Source organism: Bos mutus, chromosome 10, assembly GCF_027580195.1.
Source record: "Bos mutus isolate GX-2022 chromosome 10, NWIPB_WYAK_1.1, whole genome shotgun sequence".
NCBI classification, from domain to species: Eukaryota; Metazoa; Chordata; class Mammalia; order Artiodactyla; family Bovidae; genus Bos; species Bos mutus.
The window spans coordinates 43,855,476-43,878,008 of NC_091626.1; the positions used below are offsets into that span (position 1 = coordinate 43,855,476).

At 43.7% G+C, this 22,533-nt stretch overlaps 1 protein-coding gene and 1 long non-coding RNA gene across 2 annotated transcripts in view; both read left to right on the forward strand.

The window, feature by feature from the left end:
• Positions 1–3,254: 3,254 nt before the first annotated feature.
• LOC138989517 (uncharacterized) lies at positions 3,255–10,355 on the forward strand. Its single transcript, XR_011465809.1, has 3 exons — positions 3,255–7,339; positions 8,650–8,807; positions 9,804–10,355. It is a non-coding gene; the product is annotated as an uncharacterized lncRNA (long non-coding RNA).
• An 8,774-nt stretch (positions 10,356–19,129) lies between these two features.
• The window catches only part of SQOR (sulfide quinone oxidoreductase), a 54,101-nt gene continuing 50,697 nt past the window's right edge, over positions 19,130–22,533 (forward strand). Inside the window, exon 1 of the mRNA XM_005889376.2 lies at positions 19,130–19,287. The gene's annotated coding sequence lies outside the window, so the exon portion shown is untranslated. The remainder of the gene's footprint in view (positions 19,288–22,533) is intronic.

Below are 22,533 nucleotides of genomic sequence, written 5' to 3' on the forward strand. Positions count from 1 at the left end.
CTTTAGTGAATTATGATCTCACAGTTCACTTGACTTTGACCGTATGTGTAAGAGTAGAAATATATTTTATTTTTAAAGGCTAAGTGTTACCCTCAAAACACTAGTTAAAACTACAGGGGTGGCAGGATCATGAGTACTGGCAGGACGTCACCTAAACTGCGGAATGTGCTCATTCACAACCCGACAAATCTGTGCATTGTTTCTTAAGAGTGGTTTATGGTCCACCTGCAAGGATTATTTGAAATACTGGTTCTTGGATACCACTCTCAAACTACTGAAGCAAATCTGTTTGCTTTTCTTTTTTTTTCCCTGTTTTTTTAAAAAGTTTTGTCAAATGACTCAGATGTACTTTATAAGTTGAGAACCACTGGTCTGGTGATCCAGGGCAGAGTCTTCCAGTCTAGGCTGCATATTATCACCTGGAAGCTAAAAAAAAAAAAAAGAAAAATGTTTCTGGAAGATTTTTACTCATTAGTTCTTAGATAGGGCCCATGCACATTTTAAGGACCCTCCTAGATATAAGTCTGATTCAAGGAACCACTGGTTGAGACTTTGTAGTGATTTAGATTTATAAGGAATAAAATAATGTGAAAGCTACCCAGTAACTCTTGGGATTACTCTTATGAACAAATTCTTAAACTACTGCTTTTGATACAAAGTCAGATTTAAGACTGAAATAAATAGTCAGGAAATAGATATAGAATTCTGGTAAACTGAATTTTTGTGATCTATTTTAAAACAGATCATGTTTATTGAATGAATGGCAAGGTACATGTATTTTTAGAAATGTATTTACATTTTGAAAATTTCTTAAAATGTCGAGAATATGTATTGGCATCCACTATTTTTGGGGCTTCCCAGGTGATGCAGCAGTGAAGAATCTGCTTGCCAATGCAGAAGACTTTTGTAAGAGACTTGGGTTTGATCCCTGGTTTGGGAAGATTCCCTGGAAAAGGAAATGGCAACCGACTCTGGTATTCTTGTCTGGAAAATTCCATGGACAGAGGAGCCTGGTGAGCCCCAGTCCATGGGTTTTAAAGAGTCTGACACTACTGAATGACTGAGCACACAGCACTATTTTTAGGTCAATTGTAAAACAGAAGTACTTTTACCTTGGTAATTAAAATCTAAAACTTTCGCTGTATTTCAGTAGCATACATACATATCTTGTTGACTAAAACTGAGCAGAACCCTTAAATTAGTCTTGCTGTTTTTTGTACAAAATAATGAATTGGTACTTAAGTTGAAAAAAATTGCCTTTGGTGTTTTGTTTGAAAAAAACTGCCTTTGTTTTGATTATGTTTGTATATGTTTCAGTACGTATATCATGTACGTACTAAAGTGATGGGAATTAATTTTGTATTTACTTTGCAGGAAATATCTTGTAAATATGCAAGATGTTGAATGTAGTATGGATTGTGTCCGCAGTGAGATTTTTGGTGGGTATAGTTTATACATGCCAATTATATACCCTCATGTACTTGTCTGATTTTGAGCTTGTAAAAATGAGAACTCGTTTTTACACATTTAATAAAGAAAAAAAGGTCTGTGAATTATCCAGTATCATCTCTCAAGCACTGGTGTGCACACAGCACTGTACACTTCACTTTATGTACTTTATTCAGACATTCTGTTCCTTTGCTTTCCTCTCCTGTCATCTTCCTCTCAGTGTTCTCTGTAGGTGTGTCACAGAATGACTGGTGTGCTTATGAGATCCTTTTCGAAAAGGTGATGGCAAGTGTTATGAAAAGATTCTAGCTGAAATAACCCAGCTTTATAAAATTCTTCTCTATTTGAGAAAATATTATACTTTCAGTGGTTTGGTAAAAAGTGCTTCATGAAGACCATATATAGCCTAGGGAAACTCCAACTATGATAGAATATTTTAGGTCAAATTTTTTATTTTTTTAAGCTGGTAGTCCTTGGGCCTCTGGAGGAGGGATTTCTGTGGATGGCTTTTGAAAGAGACATGAATTCTCATAAATTTCTCACAGAGATTTGTATATATGAGTTTCTCAGGATTGAGTCTACAGATTTCATTAGATTCTTTTACAAACAAATATATATATATATATATATATATATATAGTTTCCTCTAAAGCAGTGATTTTTAATCATTAACATTCAGACCTCACTGTGTACATATTTTAAAAAGTAGTTTCTAGGCTTTCCTTTTGAAGAAGATTGTTCTTATGTTATATATTTGTTCAGAAATTATGCTTGTACAGGTGACTCAGACATTTAAGACTTGTTCTGGTTTAGCTCTGCTTGCATGTATGAGGCCAGGTGCCATCTAGTCTTCAGGTTAACATTTGAGTGAAGCTATTCAGTAGGTTTGTTTTCAGAGCCACTAAGAGTGTTTAAGGGAGTAGTCAAGGGAGACGGTTCTAATGACTAGTTTAAAAAGCACTTAAAGGAAAAATTCCAAAGAAATACAGGGTAAAGGAAGGGCAGTCAAAGAGAAGATAAGTAAAATTTGATATGGGTTGAGTATGGTAGTTGAGTAAGAGAAAAGGAAAGGCTAAGACTGAAATAGAAGGGAACAGTGATGTATCTTTTGTGAACCCTGAAATAAGGGAGGCTTATAGGCATGTGAAGAATAATAAATCAATAATATTCACCTGTTTTAGATTAACATCTCCCCCCCGTCCCTTCATCTTAAACTGAAGAAAAGGTTGTAGCTAGCTGTTCAGTCTGGTGTAGATCATGCATATTCCCAAAGTGCTTCAGGAGGCCTGCAAGGCTCAAATCTGGGTAAGTGTACAATAGGTGCTGCTCACTTTCATTCCAGATTTGGCTTTTATTAGGACTTTGAAAAAGAGAGTCAAAAAAGCATATTGAATTTGGTACAAGTGAATGAAAACAAAATCTTAAAATCTGATTTATATTTTAGTCTCATCTAGAAAATACCGTCATAGCAACATCTAGACTGGTATTTGTCCAAATAACTATATAACATGGTCTAGCCAAATTATCAGAGAAGGCAGTGGCACCCCACTCCAGTACTCTTGCCTGGAAAATCCCATGGATGGAGGAGCCTGGTAGGCTGCAGTCCATGGGGTCGCTAAGAGTCAGACACAGCTGAGCGACTTCACTTTCACTTTTCACTTCCCACTTTCATGCGTTGGAGAAGGAAATGGCAACCCATTCCAGTATTCTTGCCTGGAGAATCTCAGGGACGGGGGACCCTGGTGGGCTGCCGTCTATGGGGTCGCACAGGGTCTGACATGACTGAAGCGACTTAGCAGCAGCAGCAGCAGCAGCCAAATTACTGGGGCTTTCCTGGTGGCTCAGACGGTAAAGCATCTGCCTGCAATGTGGGAGACCTGTGTTTGATCCCTGGGTTGGGAAGATCCTCTGGGGAAGGAAATGGCAACCCACTCCAGTACTCTTGCCTGGAAAATCTGTGGACGGAGGAGCCTGGTAGGCTACAGTCCATGGGGTTGCAGAGTCAGACACAACTGAGGCAATTTACCATGTAAAATTAGCCATCACAGTTGAGACTGAATTGAATCTAATAGAGATAAACGGATACTTAAAATGGCTATAATAAAAACCTGTATTACATAAATGCCAAATACGGAATATTAAAAAGATTAAGTTCCTGAAATTGTAACATGGCTTAGGAGCCGGTAATCCTTGGATAATCCAAGCCATTGCTTCTATTCCTGATTACATACTCTACTAGATTTAACAAGATAGGCAGTCCCAAGATCTTGGGAGTAAAATGAGCTCAGAGATAATGTGTGTACTAGGCTGTAGAAGAATTGATGCCACATCTATTGTAGCATTATTCCTTCTGTATTAACTACGGGTCTGTTCAGTTTTCTTAAAAATGGCGTCAAGGAATAGGTAAATAGTTTTAGAAAAGACTCAACAGATGAACACACCTTAGATTTAAAACCCGATGAAACACAGAGGGGACACTGCTGCCATCTTGTGGTACTGTGCTCCCCTAGTCTACGAATTCTGTATTGTCTCAACTAGTTTGATGAAGTTTGGCCTAAGCATTTGCAACTATAGTTTTTTTGTAAGTCAAGATTTTCTGTATGATCTGAATTTTTGTTTAAGCAGTGAAATGTTTGAAAGTGATCTGTGAAATATTTGATAAGGTTTAAAATTACATTTTTCTAACTTTTTGAATCTTTTAGTTTGATGTTAGGCTTGAAGTTTCTTTTTTTTTTTTTCTTCTCCAATCATATAATTTGTCATCATCCACCATGCTTGGAGTCCTGTTCTAAGAAAAGCATTCTAGGCCAAAAATAGATCTGATTGTGGGCAAAGATCCCAAGAGTTCTGTGCTTTGATTCACCTGACTCTTCCCCTTGGTCCTTTGTTGATAGGATCTGGGGTGAGCACCTGGCCCAAGGGCAGCCAACCCGTGGGCTCAGTAGTGGAAAAATTAGTCTGGCAGTAAAAACTCTGGCTAGATGGGGACATAGAGAATCTCTTTGGCTTAGTCAGTTACTGTTTTGGGAATATGTAGATCAGAGTACTCACTTTTAGTACTTGAAGGAGAAATGAGAACATACATGGAAACAGAACAGCTGAGTGTTTGGGTGAGGGGAGGAGTAGGGGTCCATGAATTTCTGCTTCTGAAATGGGACAAGGTCTTAGGCCCCTCAAAATGTCTTGGATCCTGAGAGCTATTTTCCTGTAAAGGCTTTGTGCGACCTGGGTGCTGGGTTTTTCTTAGCTTCCTGTGGGCTTTGATTACTGGGCTAAGATTGCTATTTTCCACAGATATTTTACAGTACCACCCTTCTGTTCCCTACTTCCCTTATTTATGAGACAGCCTTAACAGTTCTCTATTTATTACAACTTTAAGCATCTAACATTGTCATTGTCTCCTGGGTTGCTATAGCATATTATATTTTTCAAAATGTTTTAATGTGCATTATCTAGTTTCATAAGGAACTCTGGCTTCCCAGGTGGTACAGTGGTAAAGAATCCACCTGCCAATGCAGGAGACGAAAGAGACCTGGGTTTGATCCCTGGGTCAGGAAGATTCCCTGGAGAAGGAAATGGCAACCCACTCCAGTATTCTTGCCTGGAAAATTCCATGGACAGAGGAACCTGACGGGCTACAGTCCATGGGGTTGCAAAGAGTTGGACTGAGCACAAACGCATGATCTAATTTAATAATAAGGATGCTGTTTAGGAGATTATGTGTTTCCATGCCTGCTAATCCAGGAATTCAAGGCGGAAGGCAACACTGGCCAGCGCCCGGGTGAGTCCTGCCACTAGCCCACACTTGTTCTCATTGCTTGCAGCGTTTGTTTCTTGTTTTGTCCAATTTCTTAGAGAATTCTCATCTCTAGCTGGATCCATAATCCCATGTTCGCTTCCAGCTCATTCCCAAGCCTGAAGTTCAGAGCTCCAGCTCGGTTGAGCATCTGTCACATGCCAGGTGCTTTATACGCGTCAGCTTGTAACAGCAACCTTAGGAGTTGCCACCCAGCACCATATCCTTACCCGCATTTTATCGATGAGGACATTTTGCAGTTGAGGACAGCTGAGACACACTGAGTCTGAGTAACTTCCCAGATCACACAACCACAGTTGGTGGAGTGAGATTTGATTCTGGGAAAAAGCCAAAGCTACCACATTGCTGGGGAGTTTTCCTGGGCCAGAGACCCTAGGAACAGAGATAGAAATAGGCTTAGGAGTTTTACTTTAAACCTTCTGATAAAACTATTCCAATGATAGGGAATCATGTGGACCCCCTATTTCATCTGCTAATTTGTTTAATCCAGTTTGATGATATCGGAAGAAATGGAGGAGGCATGTTTTCCTTGTTAGGAGAGAGCCTAGTGGGAAGAATGCACAGAACTCTTTGGTTTTCCTGCAAGGCTGTTTTAATTCTAGACTGACTGTGAAGCTCCACATTTACTCAATAGAAGCAAGCAATAGTGAGACCACCTGGCTGAGATGTGGCTCGGAAACCTTCCTTTCAGATGCTGGTGCTGCTGGAGTCAGGAAAGGCAGAGCTGCTGGGAGAAGTGAGCGACTCCAGAAGGGCCAGAGTGTTCCCTTTGCAGCTGCTTTTGGACATATCATTACCACCACCATCTTGAGAAAGCTATCATGGATGTTGCCTTGCTGGGCCTGCATTGCTGGGTCTTCAGCCTATTGCCCAGTTTCATTTCTTTGTGCATCTTTATGGCTTTGGGGAAAGAACACAGGATGAGAAGCCAGGTTCTCTCACTGGAGGCTTCCAAGCAGTTCATTTCCTGTCAGGGGTAAACATGCAGATACGGGGTGATCCCTGACTCTTCCAGCATTAACATCATGAGATACCTTGTATCCCATGGCAGTCAATGAATGTAGGCTTATGGCTGTTGTTTTCACTTGATGATGGTACCAGTCCATCTGCTTGGTACAGTGGCAGCATTTAGGCAAAAGCATTCATCACAGATGAGATGTTTCTAGCCTTTAACTACCTCACAGCCTGGGCTCAGAAGAATCCTAAGGTCTGTGAATTTACCCTCGCACAGTGAGGGAGCTGAGAAGAGATCACTTCTGAATGAAGGCAGAGGATCCTTTTCTGTCTGGATTGCAAGAATAATGGTGAGGAGAGAGAAGGAGACACACATGTGAGTCACCCTGCCTTTGCAGTCTGTCCTGGAGCCTCTTACTCTATTGATCACTCTCCTCTTCTAAGAGAGGTGTCACTCTAATCGACAGCTTGTGCCCCCTTAGAAGTCAGACTTCTTACTAAAGATGCAGACTGGCATTTAAAGTGGGTTTTGTCACACACACCATAAATCATTCTGGGCCCCTATCGTAACCATGAGACTACATCTCACACACCTCTAACCAGAGGGGCCATAGTTGACCAAGGGCTCCAGCCACAGTGTTCTGAGGCCCACCTACATTTGTACTGGGGCATGTTTCCTACAGGCTGCTTCCAGCCAATGTCCACTCCTGGGAGACATGGGGTATCTCTGATGTCAGCTTTGGCTCAGGGACTCCACATTGGCTTGGATGAAGCTCAGTAGTTTAGGATGCTTCCCCCATCCTTCTCTCCTTCACTCCAGAAGACCGTCCAGGAAGGAATAAAGTGGTTGAGGAAAGTGGACATGCTGGAAGGGCTCTATGTAAGCCAAAAGACCAACTAGAGAATGCATCCCACGAGAGGATATACCAGTCCCCAAACCATTGAAATGCACTGATGAGAGGGACACCAGCATCACTAAGAAGTTGTGCAGGCTGGGGATGATGGAAGGAGAAATGGTTACAAACTGAGCTTGTTAGCATCTGCAGAAGTGATATAGGCCAGGAGGTGGCGCTTACCTGCCAGAAGCCAGGAGGCCATAATTACCTCACTCTTCAAAAGGTAAGGTCGGAGGGCAGTCAGTGGGCTTTATCTGCAGAGGGTTATGGAGAAGGTTAATGGGGTGACGTGTAGATTTGCACCTAGAGGCAAAATGGTTGGCAAAGATGCTGCTTAGCATCTCTTAATGGGATGAGCAGACTTTAAAGGTCCAGATAGTATTTTAGGCTTTGCAGGTCACATGCTCTCTGTCACAGCTGCTCAACTCAGCTGCTGTAGCACAAAAGCAGCCTTAAACAATATGTAAACAATTGTAAAGCTGTCTTTCAATAAAACTTTATTTACAAGAACAAGTGGTTGTCTGGATTTAGCCAGTGGAGCTGTATTTGCTAATCTTTTGCCTATTAAAAAAAAAAAAAAACCCAAACTAAAATTGGATTAAGAGGCTGAGAGCAGTCACTTTAATAAAAAATCATGATCTCATGCTCAGTTCCCAGACTTGAGTCAGTTTTCAGATCTGAAACCCATTGACTGTAGAAGTAGCAGGAGGAGGGACCTTGCAACACTATCACAAGTATATATTGTGGCAATTGTTCCAGACTTTCCTCAAAAGAATCTACTCATGGCCATTTAGTTACATGACTATACACTAATACTATTGGACAAAGGTTTGGAGTTGATGCCAATACCTGCAGACCCAAAAGGTGCATCCTGGCCATCCTGTTGGATTGGGGGGCCTTTGAGGGCTAGGTGAAAAATGAAGTCCTGTATAAAGTCCAGCTTAGAGTGGACCCACATCTACAGATTGATGCAGTATCTTCTCCCACCACCGACCCCTCCAACACCATGGGGTCAGCTAACAGGCCTACCTGCACTGGGCCCATTGGACCAGTTGCAACACTGTTTCCTGCTCCAGCCCCACTCAATGCTGGCAGCCTCTGTGTCACTTAGTATGTGGGCCAGAGAAATATCCCTGGGGAACACAAAGAGGCAGTGTACTTCCTTCTTTGAGACATGACTGTCAGGTGTAGTGTTTGTCTTCTGCTTTAAAAGGGGCTGTCCCATAATACCCTTGACCACTAGACTTTTAAAAACATAATTGAAATGGCCTCTTTCTGTCTGCCCATAAGGTTTATTTCCCATCTGAAGCACAAGTATCAGTACTAAGACCTGGAGCATTCTAGCTTACTCCCCTTGTCCTGTCCTGACAGGGGGTCATTGGTGTAATGGATCAGTGTGATATTCTCTTGGATGTCAGCACTGAAGAGTTCTCAGTCTATAGCATGAAAGAAGGTGGGAGAGTTAGCATAACCCCGAGGCAAACTGTCAGTGAGGCAAACTGTCAGTGAATATTGTCTTTATCCTGCCTACAGATCCTCAACCAGCCCTTCTATCTGGAGGCTTACCGAATGTCTGATCCACAGGAATGGAATCCCATACAGCAGAGCATCCAAGCAGGGGCTGTACTTCAGATGCAGCTGGTGTGGAACCAGGGGCCCTCTGGCTGTGTCATGTACTGCACCACCCAGAGGTAATTTTGGGAGAGGGCCTTCTCAACTGGAAGGCCAGCTCTGAGAAAGCACTCTGAAAGGATGGAGTGCTGTCCTTCAGCACACAGTGTATTAAATCGCAGACCTCTGTGGTGCTGTGTCCTCAATAGGAAGAAATCAAGGGTCTAGAAACCAAGAGGTGGAAGCAGGGATGGGCTTGGTTACCGTCATTCTGAAGGACCCACTGTGGAGTTTTGTGCTGCTTTTCCCTGCAACTCGGCTCTAAATAATTGTAGTTTCTGGTCCCTAAAGAGAACACACTCTTGCCAGGGGCACCATAAACGTTCCAGTGATCTATATGGTAAAGCTACTGACGGGACACTGGGAAATTTCTGTGTCCGGGGAGCAGTAAGCAAGAGAGGAGTTGCCGTGCCGGCAGGTCTGATGGACCCTGGTCATCAGGAGGAGGAAGGCTGCTTTCACACAAGGGGAGCGAGGAGGAATGTGTGTGAGACTTGGGTTCAGGTGGGCACCTCCTGAACTCCTTGCCCCGATTTAACTGTGTGAATAGACATGGGCAGCCACCCAGCCTGAGGAGGGTTTGATTATCAAGTGTTCAGACCCCTCAGGAGTAAAGGTTTGGGTCACGCCATCGGGTAAGACACCAGGACCTGCCAAGACGAGAGCTGAGGGCGAAGGGGGTTGTAGAGTGGATAGTGGAGGGCAGGAAGGGGAGATGGTGAGAAAAATGTGGCCTTGGGATCAGCTCTGTGCTCTCAGAGGACAGTAATTTACCCAAATACTTCCTCTTCTCAGTTACCCCTCAAGGAAGGAAAGCCCACAGGTCCATGGGGAACTGCTCCCTGCACCTGTGAGGAGAGGTAGCTCTATATGACACAAGGGTGGCTGGTGGACAGGAGACTTGGTTCCCAGCCCCTCCAGGGAAGTGCTTGCTGCCCAGAACCTCACTGTGCAACTCCATGGTCTCCCAGTGCCCCCTCATTAGATGAACTCTCCTGTCCTGTTCAAACATGCAGAGAAAAGACACAGATGAAGTAGTGGAAGAATTGCTACCTGCTCCTGGGGTCAGGAAGGCCTCAGATCCTCACACGCTCTGCGACTCCTGAGTTTTCCACTGAATGCTATTTTCCATGTGCTTATCAAATGTGAGCGGTAAGTTTACTAGATTTCTGACAGTCCTTTGAGGCAGCTTGTTTTAACTTCTTTAGACACTTGTACTCTTCTTACCTGGGAACCGTTCCATGGAACCCAATACACACTTGTGTTGGGAAAAAGACACTGCTAAGTCCTGGGGACAAACAGATGGAGAAGACACAGTTCCTGCCCTCAGTGGCTTCATGTTTCTCGTGGAGAGACAGTGTGTCACTATGCATAACTTTGTTAAAGAGGGTAATAATTAACCATGACACCAAGTACCAGAGGAACAGAAACTGGGAACCGTGGCGCTCACTGCCACGAAGGCAGGTTTGGGAAGAGATGTCTTGAAGGAACTGTCACTGACAGGGAGCCAGAGGAAGGTGAGTAGGAGGGGCTCTTTTGATTTTGAGGCAGAAGGAACACCCATAAGCATTTGCCCTGGATGATAGATTGAGACCTCCTCCACTCTGCTTCATCACTTGGGAATATCAGTTCCACTCTCAGATTCAATTTTATGTCTAAGGGGCACTTTGCAGTGCAGTCTATCTGCCTATACTGTAAATAGTTAGCTTTTCTACATCTCTGATCATTCTCATCTTTGAGAAATGAAGTCTACCGTTCTGATACTAAAGGACTTCCCTATAGCTCAGACGGTAAAGAATTTGCCTGCAGTGCAGGAGACCCAGGTTAAACTTCTGGATCAGGAAGATCCTCCGGAGAAGGAAACGGCAACCCACTCCAGTATTCTTGCCTGGGAAATCCCATGGATAGAGGAGCCTGGTGGGCTACAGTCCGTGGGGTCACAAAGAGTTGGACATGATTGAGCGATGAACACTATTACTACTACTGTTCTTATCAGTTCAGTTCAGTCACTCAGTTGTGTCTGACTCTTTGCGACCCCATGAACTGCAGCACACTAGGCCTCCCTGTCCAATACCAACTCCTGGAGCCTACCCAAACTCATGTCCATCGAGTCGGTGATGCCATCCAACCATCTCATCCTCTGTTGTCCCCTTCTGCCCTCAATCTTTCCCAGCATCAGGGTCTTTTCAAATGAGTCAGCTCTTCGCATCAGGTGGCCAAAGTATTGGAGTTTCAGCTTCAATATCAGACCTTCCAATGAATACCCAGGACTGCCCTCCTTTAGGATGGACTGGTTGGATCTTGCAGTCCAAGGGACTCTCAAGAGTCGTCTCCAACACCACAGTTGAAAAGCATCAATTCTTCAGCGCTCAGCTTTCTTTATAGTCCAAATCTCACATCCATACATGATACTGGAAAAACCATAGCCTTGACTAGATGGACCTTTGTTGGCAAAGTAATGACTCTGCTTTTTAATATTCTGTCTAGGTTGGTCATAACTGTCCTTCCAAAGAGTAAGCGTCTTTTAATTTCATGGCTGCAGTCACCATCTGCAGTGATTTGGGAGCCCAGAAAAATAAAGTCTGACACTGTTTCCACTGTTTCCCCATCTATTTGCTATGAAGTGATGGGGCCAGATGCCATGATCTTTGTTTTCTGAATGTTGAGCTTTAAGCCAACATTTTCACTCTCTTTCACTTTCATCAAGAGGCTCTTTAGTTCTTCTTCACTTTCTGCCATAAGGGTGATGTCATCTGCATATCTGAGGTTATTGATATTTCTCCCGGCAATCTTGATTCCAGCTTGTGCTTCTTCCAGCCCAGTGTTTCTCATGATGTACTCTGCATATAAGTTAAATAAGCAGGGTGACAATATACAGCCTTGACGTACTCCTTTTCCTATGTGGAACCAGTCTTTTGTTCCATGTCCAGTTCTAACTGTTGCTTCCTGACCTGCATACAGGTTTGTCAAGAGGCAGGTCAGGTGGTCTGGTATTCTTATACTAGGCTCAATACTCATACTATTTCGTTTGTCTTAAAGCAGGCCTGTTGAACTACTTTCTCTTCAACTCCTTATATAATGCCTATCCAAACACTGGATAACAGTAATATCTATAAAGCTATAGTTATTTTGGTGACTGTTGTTGTTTAGTTGCTAAGTCATGTCTGATTCTTTGCGACCCCATGGACTGCAGTACACTAGGCTTCCCTGTCCTTCCCTCTCTCCTGGAGTTTGCTCAAACTCATGTCCATTGAGTCGATGATACTCTCCAACCATCTCATCCTCTGTTGCCCCTCCTCCTTTTGCCCTCAGTCTTTACCAGCATCAGGTGTTTTTGCAGTAAGTGGGCTCTTTGCATCAGGTGGCCAAAGTACTGAAGCTTCAGCTTCAGCATCAGTCCTTCCAGTGAATATTCAGGGTTGATTTCCTTACTGAATACTTATTCTATGCCAGATATGGTACCAATCACTTTCTATATATTAACTCTTAATTTTCATAAGGATACTATGAGGTGGGTATACCCATTTTACTGATACAGTTAACCAAGGCACACCAACTCATTCTCTCTGAGCGTGGTGGTGTATGAACCCAAAGATAACCTCTGGTCTTTGTAGTTCCACATACTCTGAGGGTTTTGTGGCCCAAAAGACATAATGTTTATTCTTCCAGAATATCCCTGAGGTAGGAGAACACATTTATTCCTATCATATAGATGAAGAAATTCAGGCAAACGTTTTCCATAACTAAGTTTAAAGCTAAGTTTCTTAGAAAGGCTTGATTCCAGATCCAGTCTTTCTCTTATGTCCTCAGAGACCCCTTTGGATGGAGAGTCCGAGCCTGCCCAAGCCATGCCTACATTCTCCAGCACTCTAATGTACGTGTATTTGGCAGAAGTCTTTGTTGCTCTAGGGCAGAGTATTTTTACTATCACACCACCTTGCTTATATAAGTACAAAACAATATATAATAAGATCTAATATTTACAGGGCCTAGAGTTGACATTTTCCTTTTTCCTTTTGGAAATTAGTGTCTGTTTACCAATTCCAAACTCCTAATTTATCCCTAATTTAACTCTTAATTCATTCCACTTTGGTAATCATAAATTTGTTTCCATAGTCTGTGAGTCTGTTTTGTAAATAAGTTCATATGTATCATTTTTTTTAGATTCCACATATAACTGATATCATATGATATTTTTCTTTCGCTGACTTCTCTTAGTATGATAATCTCTAGGTCCATCAGTGTAGCTGCAAATGGCATTATTTCATGCTTTTTATGGCTGAGTAATATTCCATTTCATATATATGTACCACATCTTCTTTATCAGTTCCTCTGTTGATGGACATTTAGGTTGCTTCCGTGTCCTGCCTGTTATAAATAGTGCTACAGTGAACACTGTGGGGCAAGTATCTCTTTGAATTATGGTCTTTTCTGGATGTATGTCCAGGATTGGGATTGCTGGATCATATGGCAGTTATGTTTTTAGTTTTTTAAGGAGTCTCCATACTGTTCTCCATAGTGGTTATACCAGTTTACATTCTTACCAACACTGCCGGAGGGTTCCCTTCTCCACACACTCTCTAGCATTTATTGTTTCTAGATTTTTTAATGACGGCCATTCTGACCGGTGTGAGGTGATAGTTTTGATTTGCATTTCTCTAATAATTGGCAGTGTTTAGGCAATGGCACCCCACTCCAGTACTCTTGCCTGGAAAATCCCATGGATGGAGGAGCCTAGTAGGCTATAGTCCATGGGGTCGCTAAGAGTTGGACACGACTGAGCGACTTCTCTTTCACTTTTCACTTTCATGCATTGGAGAAGGAAATGGCAACCCACTCCAGTGCTCTTGCCTGGAGAATCCCAGGGATGGCAGAGCCTGGTGGGCTTCCGTCTATGGGGTCGCACAGAGTCAGACACGATTGAAGCGACTTAGCAGCAGCAGCAGCAGCATCTTTTTATGTTCCTGTTAACCATCTGTATGTCTTCTTTGGAGAAACATCTATTTAGATCTTCTGCCTATTTTTTTATTGTGTTTTTAGAAGACCTGCATGAGGTGTTTGTATTTTTAGAGATTGATCCTTTGTCGGTTGTATCATTTGCAAATATTTTCTCCCATTCTGTGGGTTGTTGCTTATGATTTCCTTTACTGTGCAAAAGCTTTTAAGTTTAATTAAGTCTTACTTGCTTATTTCTGTTTTTATTTTCATTAGACGGTGGGTGGATACAAAAAGATACTGCTGCAATTTATGTCAAAGAGTGTTCTGCTTATGTTTTTCTCCTAAGAGCTTTATAGTTATCTGGCCTTACATTGAGGTCTTTACTCCATTTTAAGTTTATTTTTGTGTATGGTGTTAGAGAATGTTCTAATGTCATTCAAATGGTGAGACTAGGAGGTGAGGTAGGGCATTTTGGAAACACTCAAGGACATTTTTGTCAAGATGACTGGGAAATAATCTATTGGCGTTTAGAGAGTGGGAGCCACGAATGCCAGTGTCCTGTGCTGTGTGGATAGTTCCACACACAGGTAATTTTCTTGCATGATTTCTGGTGTTCCCTCTTGCCCTAACATTAAGTATGAAAAAAAAAAAAAAGGAAAAAAAGGTGGTTTGACTGTAACACAGAGAAAAGGCAGAACCGAGGTACCAGTGGAGTTGGTGCCTGTAATCCTGGCCTTCCAACCATGGCAGCTGAGACGGCAGCCCCAGAGAACCCACTAGTGGCAGGGGAGGCAGACACATGACTTGGGCTTCCTTGGCCATGGCAGTGCCTGCAGCACAAGAAGCTGGGCTGCAGTGGCAGTTGTACATGGGACACTGGCCCACCAGCTGCTGAGGTGCCTATGGCTCCAGCACCCGGGTCTACCCTGGGAACCTGACACCACCACATGGCAGATGCACCCGCCCATCCCCAGCCTGCTGCCACTGTCCGCCCCTCAGTGGTGATGGAGCCTGTGATTCAGGGGATCCTGGATGAAAAGAGGAGCCTACCATCCTGGTGCACAAGGCAGCCACACCAGCAACACTGACCCCAGAGGAACAGATGTGATAAGGAGGGCATAGGGCCACATCTCTGACAGAAGTGGTAGAGAGTGCAAAGTACTGATTCTTGAATATAATTTATCAGAAGCAGTGCATGGAAAAGAAACCAAAAACTTATGCTGTAGTGCCACCTACAGGAAAACGAAAGAAAGGCCTTTAATTTCTAATCGGTTGAATTGTTAGAATCTGGCAGAAAGGTGTTGGCTACTTCAGGAATCCCCAACCCCCAGTACTGGTCCATAACCTCTTAGGAGGTGAGCAGTGGATGTGAGCAGTGGGCAAGCGAGTAAAGCTTCATCTGTATTTACAGCTGCAGGAAAACAAGTTCATTGATTCTGCATTATGGTGAGCTATATGATTATTTCATTATACATCACAATGTAATAATAGAAATAAAAGGTGGCAAGGTGGTATAAAGAGTCTGCATGTCAAGGCAAGAGATTCGGGTTTGATCTCTGGGTCAGGAAGATCCCTGGGAGTAGGAAATGGCATCCCACTCCAGTATTCTTGCCTGGAAGATTACATAGACAGTGGAGCCCAGCAGGCTACAGTCCACGGGGTTGCAGAGTTGTACATGACTGAGTGACTGAGCACACACACACACAGAAAGTGCACAGTAAATGTGCTTGAATCATCCTGAAAGCATTCCCGCACCCCTGGCCAATGGAAAATGACCTATGGAACTGGTCCCTAATGCCAAAAAGGTTGGGGACCACTGGGCTACTTCAAATGCACTGGCAGAAGAACTTGCATCAAGCACCATATGACGAACCACAGTAACAACATACCACAAATTGAAAATGACATCTCCAGAAACCAAACTTAACGTCGTAGAATATTGCAGTCACACTGGTAGACAATTCAGTGAAGAAACTCAGTGAGCTAAAAGAAAACTCTGGCAGTTCAATGAGCTTACTAATAAAATTAATGAACAGAAGGAGTATTTCACCATAGACAATGAAACTTTAACAAAAAAGAACCAAACAAATTCTGGAGCTGAATAACTCAATAAATGAGATTAAGAATGTATTAGAGAAAGCATCAGAAATAGAGCAGACCGTATGAAAGAAAGAATCAGTGAGCTTGAGGACAAATCTAGAAATGATACAACTGGAAGAGGAAAGAGAAATGAGATATTTGAGGAAATTCTGTGAGAGTTATCTGACTCTCTTAGGAAGTGTGACATTAGGGTAATGACTATCTCAGAAAGAAAAGCTTGAGAAGGGAGCAGAGAATTTAAATAATACCTGAGAATTTCCCAAACCCGGGGAAGGAACTGGATGTACAAGTCTGTGAAGCTAAGAGAGCATCCAAGACACATGCCAAAAGACCTTCTTCAAGACACATTAAGGCTGTCAAAGTCAGTGACAAAGAATGAATTTTAGAGGGTCCCCTGGTGGCTCACTGGTAACGAATCCACCTGCCAATGCAAGAGACACGGGTTTGATCCCCGGTCCAGGAAGATCCCACATGGATCAACAAAGCCTGTGCACTACAACTACTAAAGCCTGCTGGTCTGGAGCCTGTGCTCCACCACAGGAAACAGCTGCGATGAGAGACCCACGCACCACAATGGAGAGTAGCGCCTGCAATTAGAGAAAGCACCTGGCAGCAACGAAGACCCAGCACAGCCAAAAATAAATAAAATTATTTTTAAAAAGAATGGATTTTAAAGGCAACTAGGGGAAAAAGGATGGTAACATACAAGGGAACCCCAATTAGGCTTTCAGCAGATTTCTCAGCAGAAACCCTGCAGGCCAGGAGGAAGTGGAATGACATTCTTATAATATTGAGAGATTAAACACTGTTGCCCAAGAATACTCTATACAGTAAAGTTATCATTCATATATAAAGGAGAAATAAACACTTTCCAAGGCAAACAAAAACTGAGGGAGTTCATCACTACTACACTTCCTTATAAGAAGTCTTATAAGGAGCTCTTCTACCAGAAAACAGAAAGGCAAAATACATAAAACTTTGAGCAAGGTGATACATAGAACCTAGATAGCATATTCAAAAGCAGAGACATTACTTTGCCAACAAAGGTCCGTCTAGTCAAGGCTATGGTTTTTCCAGTGGTCTTGTATGGTTGTGAGAGTTGGACTGTGAAGAAAGCTGAGCGCTGAAGGATTGATGCTTTTTAACTGCGGTGTTGGAGAAGACTCTTGAGAGTCCCTTGACTACAAGGAGATCCAACCAGTCCATTCTAAAGATCAGTCCTGGGTGTTCTTTGGAAGGACTGATGCTAAAGCTGAAACTCCAGTACTTTGGCCACCTCATGCGAAGAGTTGACTCATTGGAAAAGACTGATGCTGGGAAGGATTGGGGGCAGGAGGAAAAGGGGATGACAGAGAATGAGATGGCTGGATGGCATCACCGACTGGATGGACATGAGTTTGAGTGAACTCCGGGAGTTGGTGATGGACAGGGAGGCCTGGCGTGCTGCAATTCATGGGGTCGCAAAGAGTCGAACAGGACTGAGCGACTGAAATGAACTGAACTGAATACATAGAACCAGAAAATTGCAACTCTAAATACGATTAGGTTTTAAACACTATTATAGCATAAAGGTTAAGGAGGAGAGCAGAAAAAAACCCCCACAAAACTAGTGTATACTTCAACTTTGTAACAACGTAAAGAGATAATGTGAGACAACAGAAATAGAAAAAAAAAAGGAAAAGGACGAAGCCTATGTAGGTAAATAAAGATAAGATACTACCAGTAGAAGGATTATTTTACCTATGAGACATTTTATACAAATCTTATGGTGACCAGAAAACAAAAATCTAGAGCAGAGACATGAAACATCAAAATTAAAAAAAAAGAGGAAATTGACAAAAATATCACAGAAAACCACCAAACTAAAATAGCAGACAGAAACAAAAGGAAAAGGAACAATGGAGATATAGAGCAACCAGAAACTAAAGGATAAAATGGCAATATTAAGTCCTCATTTATCAATAATCATCCTAAATGTAAATGGGTTGAATTCACACATTGAAAGACACAGAGTGTTGGATGGATTAAAAAATTAGATGGAAACAATTTTTGGTGGTAAGTGTGCTGTAGGGAGAAGGCGATGGCACCCCACTCCAGTACTCTTGCCTGGAAAATCCCGTGGACGGAGGAGCCCAGTAGGCTGCAGTCCATGGGGTCGCTCAGGGTCGGACAGGACTGAGCTACTTCACTTTCACTTTTCACCTTCATGCATTGGAGAAGGAAATGGCAACCCACTCCAGTATTCTTGCCTGGAGAATCCCAGGGACAGGGGAGCCTGGTGGGCTGCCGTCTATGGGGTCACACAGAGTCGGACACGACTGAGGCGACTTAGCAGCAGCAGTGCTGTAGGGTATACAGACAGAAGTGGAACACATAATATAAACCAGCGTTACCTCAAAAGATAAACCTAACAAGACAAAACCAGAGGGAGGAGCTCAGAAGTTCAACTTTATTAGGCTCCTACTTCTCTGTGATTGCCTCAATTTTTGGTTTGCTAGGATTTCACCTTAAAAAGTTGACTGAAACAAAAAATTCAAAAGAGATTATTCAAAGTTCACAGAATGAAATGTAAAAGTAATAATTAAACTTTCAAGGCACTTTTTAAAGGAAAGTTTGTTAACTCACATCTGAAATTATTAAAGCTTAAAATTGCGGTAAGACTTCTGGACATCCTATATGTTATAAAAAGGCGTTCTAGATCTGACGTAGTGGAGAACTATTCACCTGCGTTTCACACCTACTTAGAAAGAGCAGCCAATTGAAAACGTCCATTCATGAAAGTAGGACCCAACGTTGCGTGGAGATCAGTGTCTGAAAGCCTGCTCACCGTGACCTCCATCCTGGGGTTGAGAGCGCTGCTCTGGCGCTTGCTTACCAAGGCAAGTTTGGGGGCTTCTCTCAGCCTCGGTTACCTTTTACGTGTTAAAGAAGCGCGGGAAAGCGGTCTCTCTGGACAGCCGTGGGGACCAGATGAGAAGCACAGGGCTCACTGGAGGACCCGACACAAACCGCCAGGCCTCTATCCCCAGACCCGCCTTCACCTTTGTCCCTCCCAGTTACGCAACAATGTAGGCACACGGGATGGGGGTAGGGGTGGGCGACAGGTGGCCTCCGTGCCCTCCTCTGAGGCACCAAGGGGTCCCGCTGCACCGCACGGGGCACTGTGTAGGGGCGAGTCTGCCCTGCCGGCAGTGCCCCTGACCCGCTTAACCCGGGCCCCCGGCTGTCCCCCGTGCGCCCGGGGAACCAAGGCCAAGTGCAGGCTACACCCGGGCTGTGGCGCCGGGCGGAGCAGCGGCGGGACCTTTCCGGAACTTTCCGGGGGTGGGGGGAGGCTCGCTCTCCCCGCCTCCAGCCTCCGCCCGGGGACCGCAGGGGCCCCAGCAGAGGCCGCGAGCCCTTGCAGGAAGCGGCAGCTTTTACTGCGCCAACGCTGTGGCCCGAGGCTCCACGCACCTCTGGGTAAGAGGCATCCCGCGGCCGGTATGAGGCACTTGGTCAGGGAAAAGGGACCCGGCGGGAGAGAGGTCACCCCTAAAGCCGATTGTTAACCTAGCTCTGTCCCGCATCTGGGACAGCGCAGCCCCTGTGCATCGCGTTCCATTTCACTTCACACTTTTTTTCTCCACCCGCGGCATCCACAGCTCTTGCAGCCCCTGCTGGAACCCGCGGGTCTTGCGACGTCCTGGAGTCGTGGAGCTGCTGCCTTGCGAGGGGAGGTTGAAAACCAATGTATCCGTGGTCTTGTGTATGGGAATTTCTTGGTACCCTGGTGTGTAGGAATTTCTGGCATCTTTCACTTGTTGACTGTGTCACTCCGGCGTGGTCCCAGTGCGCAAGGGGTTCTCAGCCCCCGGGGGTAGGAGGTGACGTCTGCTGGTCTGCCCACAGTAGGGCGCGTTTATCCACACAGCCTGTGGGATGGAGGGGCGGGGGCTCAAGAAGTATCCTTCAGCTATGGCTGGAACCAGCCGTGGAGAGAGCATTTAGGGCCTGTGCTAAACAGGAACTGGTGGAAAGGGTTCTCTGGTGAAATTGGGGTGCTTTCCTTTCTCTTCGTTTCTCTCTTTTAATAATAAAAATCCCAACCTAGCCTCTTACTCAAAAACACGGGGAGCAGAGCTCTGGATTTGCCTGGGCTGCCCATTGCTGTGGTGTAGGGTTCTGACCCATTTTTGTGCCATGTACCACTTTGGCAGTTTTGGGGAGACTAAGGACCACTTTTAGGTTCAGTGCTTTTGAAGGTGTAAAATAAAAGGCAGAGTGTTACAAGGGAAACCTATTTCAAATCACTTGTCCAAATATTAAGAGAATTGATGTAGTAGTATATATGCCTTTTAAAAATAATGCATTAAGTAATATCATCTAGCAGTGGATCTAATAGCTATCATAATTTTGAAATAGTAACAAACATAAATAATATTTCAAGATTTGGGTAATGCCTGTAATATAAGAAAATATCTGTGATTTCTATTGGTGATAAAGTCATAGGTACTGCATGTATCTGCTGGGGTTTGTTGCCTGAGAAGAAAGAAGTGTTTGTTACTCAGTTGTGTTAGACTCTTTGCAATGCCATGGACTGTAGCCTGCCTGGCTCCTCTGTCCATGGGATTCTTCAGGCAAGAATGCTGGAGTAGGTAGCTATTCCCTTCTTCAAGGGATCATCCCCACCGAGGGATCAAACCCAGGTCTTCTGCATTGCAGGTAGATTCTTTACCATCTGAGCCACTGTATAAAATTCAAGAAAGTGCTAAATTTCAGTTAGAAATTAGTGAAGATGTAAATGTTTATTTTCTACCCAAGTTCCTGGTTAAGTGGAAGGTCCTGCCCAGGAAGTCAGGTCACATGACTTCTGATCTTGATGCTTCCACTAACTAGCAGCATGAGCTTGTCTTTTGGACTTCTTTTCACCTTGACTTCTTCATTGTACCGTGGAGATAATCATACCTTCCCCTGTATTTAAGGTGTCCAGTGCTATACCTGGCACAAGGGAGTGAAATAAGTACTGTCTGCTAGAACTTGTGTCCCTCTCTGGACTCCAAGCCATTGCCATTATGTCCCCAGTCCTGGTACATAGAATGTGGTGGCGGTTCAGTTGCTGAGTCGAGTCCAACCCTTGCCATCCTATGGAATGTAGCCCTCCAGGCTCTTCTGTCCATGGGATTTCCCAGGCAAGATTACTGGTATGGGTAGCCATTTCCTTCTCCAAAAATTAGTCAATAAATATTTTTTGAATGAATAAGTACATTGGAAATTATTGCTTGTAACTACAACTAAAAGACTCAGAATTTATCCAGGGGACAGCTGCTGGTTTGTGAAATGACTCTGCTTAAAATAATTTGGGTTTCTTTTTCCTAGTGGCTGAACACATCTGGAGCTGGAATGCTTGAAATGTCAGTCAGGGCCCTTGGGTCTATGTGGGTCTTTGTGTGGGTCTTTGTGACTAGTGTTCTGCCAGAGAAAATGAAATTTGATGTTTATAGGAAACTAGAACTCTTTTGCAGAACAGTTTGTCCTCCATCTTACATGTGTCTAGGCTCGTTAATTTGATGTGATGTAACACAGGAAGTTGTCTTATAGGGAGTGGAGACTGACCCATGATGAGGCATTTCTGGGCCCAGTGGCACATTTCTCTTTCCTCTTTTCTTTTCACCTTCCCCTGCCCCATTGATTATTACCTGACTCCTCTATGACCCTTAAAGATTTGATAAATAGGAGCAGTAGATGGAAGTTGCTACAGGCTGGCCAGATTAGACCTAGAGCCAGCTAGCTGCTTCTTAATGCCCAACCTTAAAAGTCTATGTAATCCAATAAATGTGGATGTTAATAGGAAGAAGAAAATCAGACTCAGCCAGGGACCCCTGTGATTTACTTTGTAAAATTGCTAAGTTGGGGTGGAAAGATGGGGAGATAACTTTGTAAAGAACAGTAAATTTAGAGCACGCTGGGGCTCTCTATGGCCGCAACTTCGGAAGGGGCAAATACTGGTATTATGGACTGAATTGCATCCCCTCAAAAATTCGTATGTTGAAATCCTAATCCCCATAGCTTAGAATCTGACTATTCAGAGAGAGGGCCTTTAAAAAGAGAATTAAGGTTAAATGAGATCATAAGGGTAGGACCCTAATCCATTATGACTAGTGTCTGTATGAAAAAAGAAAAAGACACCAGGGGTGCATGTAGAGACAAGACCACACGAGGACGTAAGGAGGCCCAGGCCTAGGAGAGAGGCCTCAGGAGAAACTATACATGCTGACACCTTGGTTTTGGACTTCCAGCTTCTAGAATAGTAAGAAATAAATTTCTGCTGTTTGAGCAACCCAGTTTGTGGTATCTTGTTGTGAAAGCCTGAGCAGAATACTATACAGGCTGAGGAATGTTAGATGGAATAATGAGCTCTTTCTTCCTTCCAAGCTCTTTCTTGAAGGTTACACTGACCTTCAAGGCTCTGTGTTCCAAATGATGTTGCTAAAAGATGGAGGAGGAAGGCTCAGCTCAAATAAGTTTTGTTTTGCCGAGCCACTGACATTTCTGGTTCAATTTTTGCTATAGGATAGCCTGATGAGGCAGACTAATTAAATCTGGACTTTGCCTTTGAAAACAAAAGCTTAAGCATCTGACCCTTTGGTTCTGCAGATCCATGGGATGAACCCTCTGTGCCACATGTCTGGTTGCCTGAGTGGGGTTGACTCTCAGGGTAACTAGGAA